The following is an 8,625-nucleotide window of genomic DNA, read 5'->3' as shown; positions in this document are numbered from 1 at the left end:
GGACGACGTAGAGAGTACCAGAGGGGACATTGCGCTGTCAGTAGCGAAGAGGTCCACCTGAGCCTGGCCAAATACTCTCCAGATCTGCTCCACCACCTCGGTGTGAAGCATCCATTCCCCGGATAACAGCCCCTGCCTCAACAGGGTGTCTGCTCCGACATTGAGATGCCCAGGGATGTAAACAGCTCTCAATGAGAGGAGTTTGCCCTGGGCCCACACAAGGATCTGGTGTGCCAACCTGTACAGGGGACGCGACCGCAGACCTCCTTGGTGGTTGATGTAGGAGACCACTGATGTGTTGTCGGTGCGAACTAACACATGGTGACCTCTCAGGTCTAGGAGAAAGTGTTTCAAAGCCTGAAACACGGCCAACATCTCGAGTCTGTTGATGTGCCAGGTGAGATGACGACCTCTACACCGACCGTGGGCAGGGTGGCCACTCATGACCGCTCCCCAACCGATGAGGGATGCGTCCGTCGCTAGCGTTACGCGGCGACAAGGAGCTCCCAACACCAGGCCCTGGGACAAGAACCAAGGTTGTCTCCACATGTCCAAGGCACGTAGGCACGCCGCGTGACCTTGATCATGCGAAGCGGGTTTCCCCTCGGGGAGAACCCCTTGGCCTTGAGCCACCACTGTAGGGGTCTCATGTACAGCAGGCCAATAGGTAAAACGTTGGACGCAGCCGCCATCAGACCCAGCAGTCTCTGAAGCTGCTTTACAGTGAGTGACTGGCCTTCTCTCACTCTCTCGACTTCTGTGAGGATCGACTCGATCCGAGCAGGGGACATACGTGCCTGCATCGTGGTCGAATCCCACACCACCCTCAGATAAGTGGTTCTCTGTACTGGAGAAAGAACACTTTTCTTGGCGTTTAGTCTTAACCCCAACACTTTCATGTGGGCGAGAACAGCACCTCGATGCTGAACCGCCCTCCGCTCTGACCGAGCGAGAATCAACCAATCGTCGATGTAATTGAGTATGCGAACGCCCCGAAGTCTCAACGGAGCTAACGCGGCGTCCACACACTTCGTGAAAGTGCGGGGTGAGAGTGCTTAGGCCGAAAGGAAGTACCCGATACTGGTAAGCTTCGCCCCCGAAAGCAAACCTCAGGAACCTCCTTCAGATCGATCGCGACAAACCAGTCCTCGGACTTGATTTGAGACGCGACCTGCCTGAGCGTGAGCATCTTGAACTTCAGTCTACTGACTGAGCGGTTCAGATGCCTCAGATCTAAAATAGGACGCAACCCTCCATCCTTCCTTGGAACTATGAAGTACCGGCTGTAGAACCCAGACTCTCTCTCTCGAGAGAGGAGAAACCACCTCGATGGCCTCCTTCCTTAAGAGAGTATGTACCTCCTGTTCCATTACCAGAGCCTGCTCGGGGCCCACTGACGTGGAAATCACCCCGTGAAATTGAGGTGGACGAGAACCAAACTGGATTCTGTAGCCTCCTTCTACAGTGCGCAGGACCCATCGAGACATATTTGGCAGAAGTTTCCACGCTGCGAAATAGTCTACTAAGGGAACCAGTCTCTTGAGACTGGCCTCTGGTGTAATCAGAGCGGCTAGAACCGGCAGGGAACAACCGAACTAGCGGCTCCAGAGACCCCCGAAGGGGTGGCGAGCACCTCAGCTCCGCTACGGTCCCGGGCGGAAGAAACTGAGACACGCGCTCGCTGGAGACCGCTGCGCCCTGAAGCACCGTAGGTGGCAGGGTTGGCAGAACGATCTCCTGAGGGCGCTGGAGGGCGGCGATCGCTGTGTATTGCAGCGACCGTTGCTCTACCCCAGCGGGGGCTACCCTCATAGGCCCTGGCACACCACCATCAGGGCCTCTTGGCCGAAGACCTCCTCGCCTGAAGCATGGTCCTCAGATCCTGCTTAGGCTGAGAGGTCCCCGGCCGCGCATCCTTCTTTCTACCCCGCTTATGAGGAGGCGCACGGGTGGCCACGCTCTCCTTCTGCGCCTCCCTATGTGAGGAGCCAGCACGCGGCAGGGGATGCTTTCGCCCAGCAGCCCCGAGAACCGGAGCGCGGCGAGAGAGAAACCGCTGGAACGCCGCCGCCTGCCTCCTGGCCTCCTGGTGTCTGCTGACAACCGAGTCAACAGCATCACCAAATAGGCCAGCAGGCGACAGCGGGGCGTCCAAGAGGAAGACCCTGTCCCGTTCTTTAATGTCGGACAGGGTCAACCACAAGTGCCTCTCCGCCGCCACCAAGGCTGCCATAGACCGCCCAATGGCACGGGCGGTCTCCTTGGTGGCGCAGAGAGACAAATCAGCGGTTCTGCGGAGTTCACGAACGTCCTCCGCAGAAATTCCCTCGCCCTCGTCCAGATCTTTGAGCAGGTCCGCCTGGTATGCCTGCAACACCGCCATGGTGTGCAGGCAAGAACCAGCCAGACCTGCTGCCACGTACCCCTTGCCCACCAGCGCCGATGATGTACGCAGCGGCTTGGTGGGCAAGGTCGGAGCCTTCAGGGACGATGCCGCGTCAGGAGACAGATAGCTCGCAAGCGTCTGCTCCACACGCGGCATGGCCCCGTAACCACGCTCCCTCGTCCCCATCACACTGCCGCAATAACCAGGTGAGGGGGCGAAGAGGCGGGCCGAGAAGGGTTTTCCCCATGACCTCGACACCTCAGTGTGGAGGTCGGGGAAAAACGGCAGGCTCCGGTGTGGAGGTGAGATCTGGAACCGCAGGAAACGCTCCTCTAGTTTGCCTCTCTGCGGTTCAACCGAACGCTCGGCCGGCCAGTCAATACAGAGCTTGGCTACAGCACGAGTGATCACCTCCACAAGCTCCTCATACTGGGGTGAAAGAGGGGGTGCGACACGTTCAGCGCCTCCCATGTCAACCTCCTCAGAGGAAGACAAGAGAAGCGCCGCGGCCGCTGCCCGAGGGGAAGAAACCGCCAGGTGTGCTTCCGAACTCGGCGAGCGGTCGCGGGATCCGGCAGGTGAGGACGGAGAAAAAGACTCGCTCGTCTCCGATCCCTCTGCCAGATCCCGTTGCGAACCCCACGAACGCCGCCTACGCTCCGCCTCAGCGGAAGCGGGGCCAGCGCCGCGGGGAGCGCTAATGAAAGACCCTTCTCCAGAGAAAAGAGCCTTTCGGGAGCGAAGCACACGTAGAGGAAAACCCTCGCAGTGCGGACAGTCAGCCCCCTCGAGGGCTGCCGCCGCGTGCCTCGCTCCCAAGCAAAGCACACACAGGCTGTGTGTGTCCTCCGCACACAAATAGTGTTTGCACGGAGGAACACACAGCCTGTATTGCGCCTCACTCTCTCTCCCATACTTGGTTTTGCAACCACGTTTGGACATCATTCACAGACAGACAACGGTAAATATGACTCACAAGACACAGAGCGCTTAGCTGAATGACAGAAAGCTGATGCCGGTTTCACCGCACGTGCTTTTATACCAGCTGGTCATTACGTCACCTCGCCCGTGACGTCCCTTCCAATTTCTGGACAGATTTGATTGGTATTCAGAGCCGGTTACACTGTTGGCGTTCCCCAAAGCGTCGTCGACGCAGCTCGAGTTCCTGAAGAGGAACTGAATATTACAAAACTTCATTAAATTACTAAAATAAAATAAAATAAATATACAATGCATCTGAATAATCAATACTGTCACAATGTGATCATTATGATCATTAATGAATGATTTGTCAATTGCGCCTGTCACATGAAAAAAAAAAATTTAGAAGACTCGGGAGGTAAAGTATGTAATGATGTATGTTCATTATAAATTATGGCTGCATTATTATTTCCTAATTCGGAATGTGATCAAAATTGGATAGGTGGACGTGTTCGGGGAGTTTGACTGTTGAAAATATAACATTTAATACAGATCAAATGAACGAATGACTTGAATAAATATTCAATAAATGTTCTAAATTCAACGAGAGAATCAGTAAAATGATCCGATCTTCCCATTACAATAATCAGCACAGTTTATCTCAGCGGTAGGCTAATTTATGTTAAAGTTTGTTAGTTTGTGTTAAATTAACTATATTTGTTCCTGAAAAATGTTCAAAAGCTTTTTATTATTAGAATCTATTCCCTAAAGTACAAGAGACTTTACTAAATTAAACTAGATTACTAAAGACAGATCCTGTGTTTTATTAATAATCTGTCTAGAGGTGGTGCTGTTGTCCATGTGAAGACCAGCCAGTGTGGTGAACTGGCCTGGGCAATAAACTTTCATGTTCTCTGTCTGTCACAGCAATATACTGTATATTATTCCAGATAAAGAAATCTCACAAATTTACTAACTTATATGAAATGAATACACAAACACTTTTTTCTTACTGCCTGCAATTTTGATCAGATTAAAAACCAATGCTGTCCTTCTCATTCTTAATCTTGTACATTAACAGTAGTTGCAGTAATATCTACATTAGACATAGATTTGTCATTATGACTTGGTTTTCTCAAATTGTGAATAAAATAAACAAGCTAACAAAAACAAAACAAAGCAAAAAGACGGTAATATACACGCAGCTCAGCTAATGTGCGACTTTGCTCATGAAAGCGTCACGTGATCCCCACATGCAGTTTTCTAATGTTGTGAATAGTACTGTTTGTACAGTGTGTTTTATTGGTTTAAGAAGTAAGGAACTCAATACAGACTTGTGATAGGCTATACTCTCTAAAGATGGATATCTGGAACGTGTTTTTATCATCGGATGATGGGTAAATCAAACCAGGAAACTGGGGGGAAAGTAGCTGCACAGAGCTCATCTGTACTTCGAATGAGATTCCCTAGATCTTGAGATTTATTTATGAATTCTGATGAATTAATTACTGTTCCGAGAAAGAAAGTAAAAAGGTCCCACACCTGAGAAAAACCACATACTTAGATGAATGGTCGCGCACCTAGATATTTCAAGAACAGTGTGCAAGAGTCATGTGAGTCCAGAACTAGCAAGATTGATTATTCGTGCAACCAGTGCATATTCAAGGTCTTTCAAACTGAAAATAGACCAAACTGTTTTATTTTTAAATATTACGAACAATTTCTATGTTGCTAATCAAACCATTTTTAATTAAATTGTTTATTTGTAGTAAAAGCCATTCTCTGTTCAGGTGTCATGTATATAATGCATTCTTCTACCAGCAGAGAGCATGTCTTCCTGATCAAATATGAATATCATATAAAGAATATATGCATAGTTTTGTTGTTAATCAAGTGTCATTTGATAACTTTTGATGGAGGATTGCTGCTTGTTTTTATTCTAAAGACAGATAAAACTGATATTGTCATAAACTGAAAGTGAAGGAGACAGTACACAGTTTTGTTCACTTTTTGTTTCTTTGAAGCTTATTGAAGCAAAACTGTCTAATACCCAAAACCTGCAAGTCTTGTCTGGTATCCAAAATACCCCGAACTATCAGCTAAGAAGTTGACTGAGCAAAGCCATTATAGAGCAGAAGCAGGAGACGAAGTGATAATGGTAAAAAAGGAGCAGAGTTTATTGAATAGATTTAGTTGCATATGTTTCAATGCCCAGGCCTGTCTGACCAGCACAAATCAAACTAATAGTGTTATACCAAACTGCTTCACAACAACATTCCATAAACCTTGAATTTCCATAAACATTTCCTCATATCTCTTATTCATGAAGCCAAACAGCCCTTGAAACACACAATCTTAAAACTAAATAACAATTAAAAAAATTATATCAAACTAATAATAAATGACTAGGCAATGAATAAATCAATGAAATAAGTATATTCTTCTTATTATAAATGGTTACATGATTAAATGGAATAATATATATATATATATATATATATATATATATATATATATATATATATTATATATTATATAAATGATTATAAATGAATGAATGAATGAATGAATGAATGAATATTAAAGAAAGTAAATAAAACACAACACTGTCAGGTGACAAAGAGAGTTTGAGCCCAGTGGAGGTAAACAAATGGAAAAAGGTGGGCGAGAGACAGACAAATTAATTAACGCTTGAATTGAATGACAAAACAATGACTCCAATGCATTTTAAATGCGTGGTTATTACAGTGAGAGCACCCTACAGCAACATGGGAAACACCTCGCTTGAGGCTCAGCGGTGGAGACTTGTCTCAAAACAGCCATGATTGTGCTACAAAACCTGTGGTTAAAACCTCTTCAGCCTTGTTGCATATTTTAGCATTTTTGAATTTAAAAAAAGTGCCCTACCGACAAACATTAGAGAACATTTATAAAAAATAGTCTCTATGTATATAGTAATAGTCCGATCCCACTTTATATTAACTGGCCTTAACTACTATGTACTATATTGTATTGCAAATCACTTTTTCAGGTATTGAGGTGGGATACGGGTAAGGTTAGGGACAGGTTTGGTGGTATGGGTCGGTTTAAGGGTGGGTTAAGGAGTAAGGGGTGGTTCAACAGTGTAATTATAAATGCAATTACAGAAATTAATTACAGATGTAATTATATGCAGGTATTTTTAAAATGTAAGTACAATGTAAAAAAAATGATGTACACAATATGTGCATAGTACCAAATGATTCATTTAAATGTTAAGGCCACTCAATATAAATAGTGACTGAAAACCCTCTAAATTTTAAACCATGGTGTTGTTTTAATGTATTTGTTCATAATTTTATGACAAACACAAATGAAAAAAATTCCTGACAAGCTACTCACCCGTATGTCATCCAAGATGTTCAAGTCTTTCTTTCTTCAGTCGCAAAGTTTTTTTGAGGAAAACATTCCAGGATTTTTCTTCATACAGTGAACTTTTATGGTGGCCAACCCAGTGGATTGAAGATTAAAAACACAGTTTCAATGAAGCTTCAAAGGTCTCTACACAATCCCAGCCGCCATGTCAATCACTCCGAAAGTTGTCATGCACTGTAAAAAAAATTAAACGTAAAAAAACAGTGAAATGCTTGGCAGCACAGGGTGCCAAAAGATTACCATTAATGGAACAGTCTCTGTGAAACTTAATTTTTTTTTTTTTGCAGTTATCCACCAGCTAACAATAGCACACATACAAAAACTGTTAACTATCACTGCATCAGCAGCTCCACAGTTACTGCCTTTAAACAGAACAACATGCAGCATAATGTCAATGTTCCTTGGCCGTCTCCTGGATTGAAGCACAGACTCTACACTTCAGCACAATGGTAACCCACAAAACTCAGACAACAGAAACCTTTGTGTGAGTCAAAAATACTCTTTTCAAGATACTTTCTATATAATGATTAAAAAAAGTGAATCCCTGATTTTCGTAACATCACATGACTGCTGTAAAAAAACATATTCAGAATCAATACTCATGATGTGATCAGGCAACTATACGATGACTAGCTCATTATCAATAAACAACCAGGACTGTCTGATCAGATTTTTCACTAGTGATTTTTGCCATAATAAACATGTCTTAGAAACACAGTTATAGTAGCCAGAGAAAAGCTGATATTGTAAAGTGAAGGGTCAGAAGCCCAACTAAAGCAAACACGTATCTCCACAATGGTGACTTCAAACTTTAATATGTTCAATAAAATAACATCTGTTAATTCTCAATAAGAAGTTTTGTATGAAAGAAATAAAGTCAGACATGTTTGTAATAAGTGAAGATGCTGATCTCGAGAGAGATCTGTTAGTTTTTCATGTTCTGTTGCTGCCAGTCATGTGACGTTTAATTAATTAATTAGTTAATTTTACAGTGAAGGTGTTTGATTGTAATAATATAGGAAATGCCTGTGAATTAACAGGTTTAATTAATAGCCTGTTAATTTTAAGGTTTTTGTTTGGAACCCTGTGTTGCCAGTCATTTGACCGTTTTTTTTTACTTTTGTTTTTCAGTGACGGTGTTTGATCATAAAAATTCAGGAAATACCTGTAAAATAATACAAATTACAAAATAGAAATAATAACAATTTGTCAGCTTATTTAAATAAGGAGATTTTACTTTAATTTTAATGGTTTTTGATTGGCAGCTGTTGCTGCCAGTCATTTGACCATTTTATCATCTAACAGTTTTGTTATTGTATTAATTAAAGATTATTTTTGTAATTTTACATACATTTGTTTGTAATTTAAGAAAACAGAAAAAATACTGTAAAAAAATACAGTAGTTTTTCTATATAAAAAGTGAATTACTGTTAATTGTCATTAATATCATTAAACATAAAATAGCAGCCAAGTAGTTAACTTAGGGATAATTTTACAGAGTTTTGACTGCAATTCAAAATAAAAGAAAACAACCCGAAAAAAATAAATAAAATTGTTTGTCTTTTGTTTTTGTTTTTTCCCAGTGTGATTTAACCTGTTAGCCAGCACCCCCCATTTTGGGCCTCACAGGTGAAAATGACCTACCTAAAATAAAATGATAACAGTTCCTGACAATAGTGTGCTACACACACAATTTGGAAAGACGATCTTTGGAAAGAAGACACTCTAGGCTTTACTATCCATCATCCAGAGTTGATAATACTCAAAAAAATAAAAAGTTATAGACACTGACGTGCCTTGAAAAATGTTTTACCACACTGAATGTTTTTTTTTTTTTTTTTCATATACAAATACATGAAACACGTCCTGGAGCAATCCAGAAAAGTAATGGGTTGAAAGTAACA

The sequence above is a fragment of the Barbus barbus genome (assembly GCF_936440315.1).
Source record: "Barbus barbus genome assembly, chromosome: 31".
Lineage (NCBI taxonomy): Eukaryota > Metazoa > Chordata > Actinopteri > Cypriniformes > Cyprinidae > Barbus > Barbus barbus.
This window is presented reverse-complemented; position numbering follows the sequence as displayed.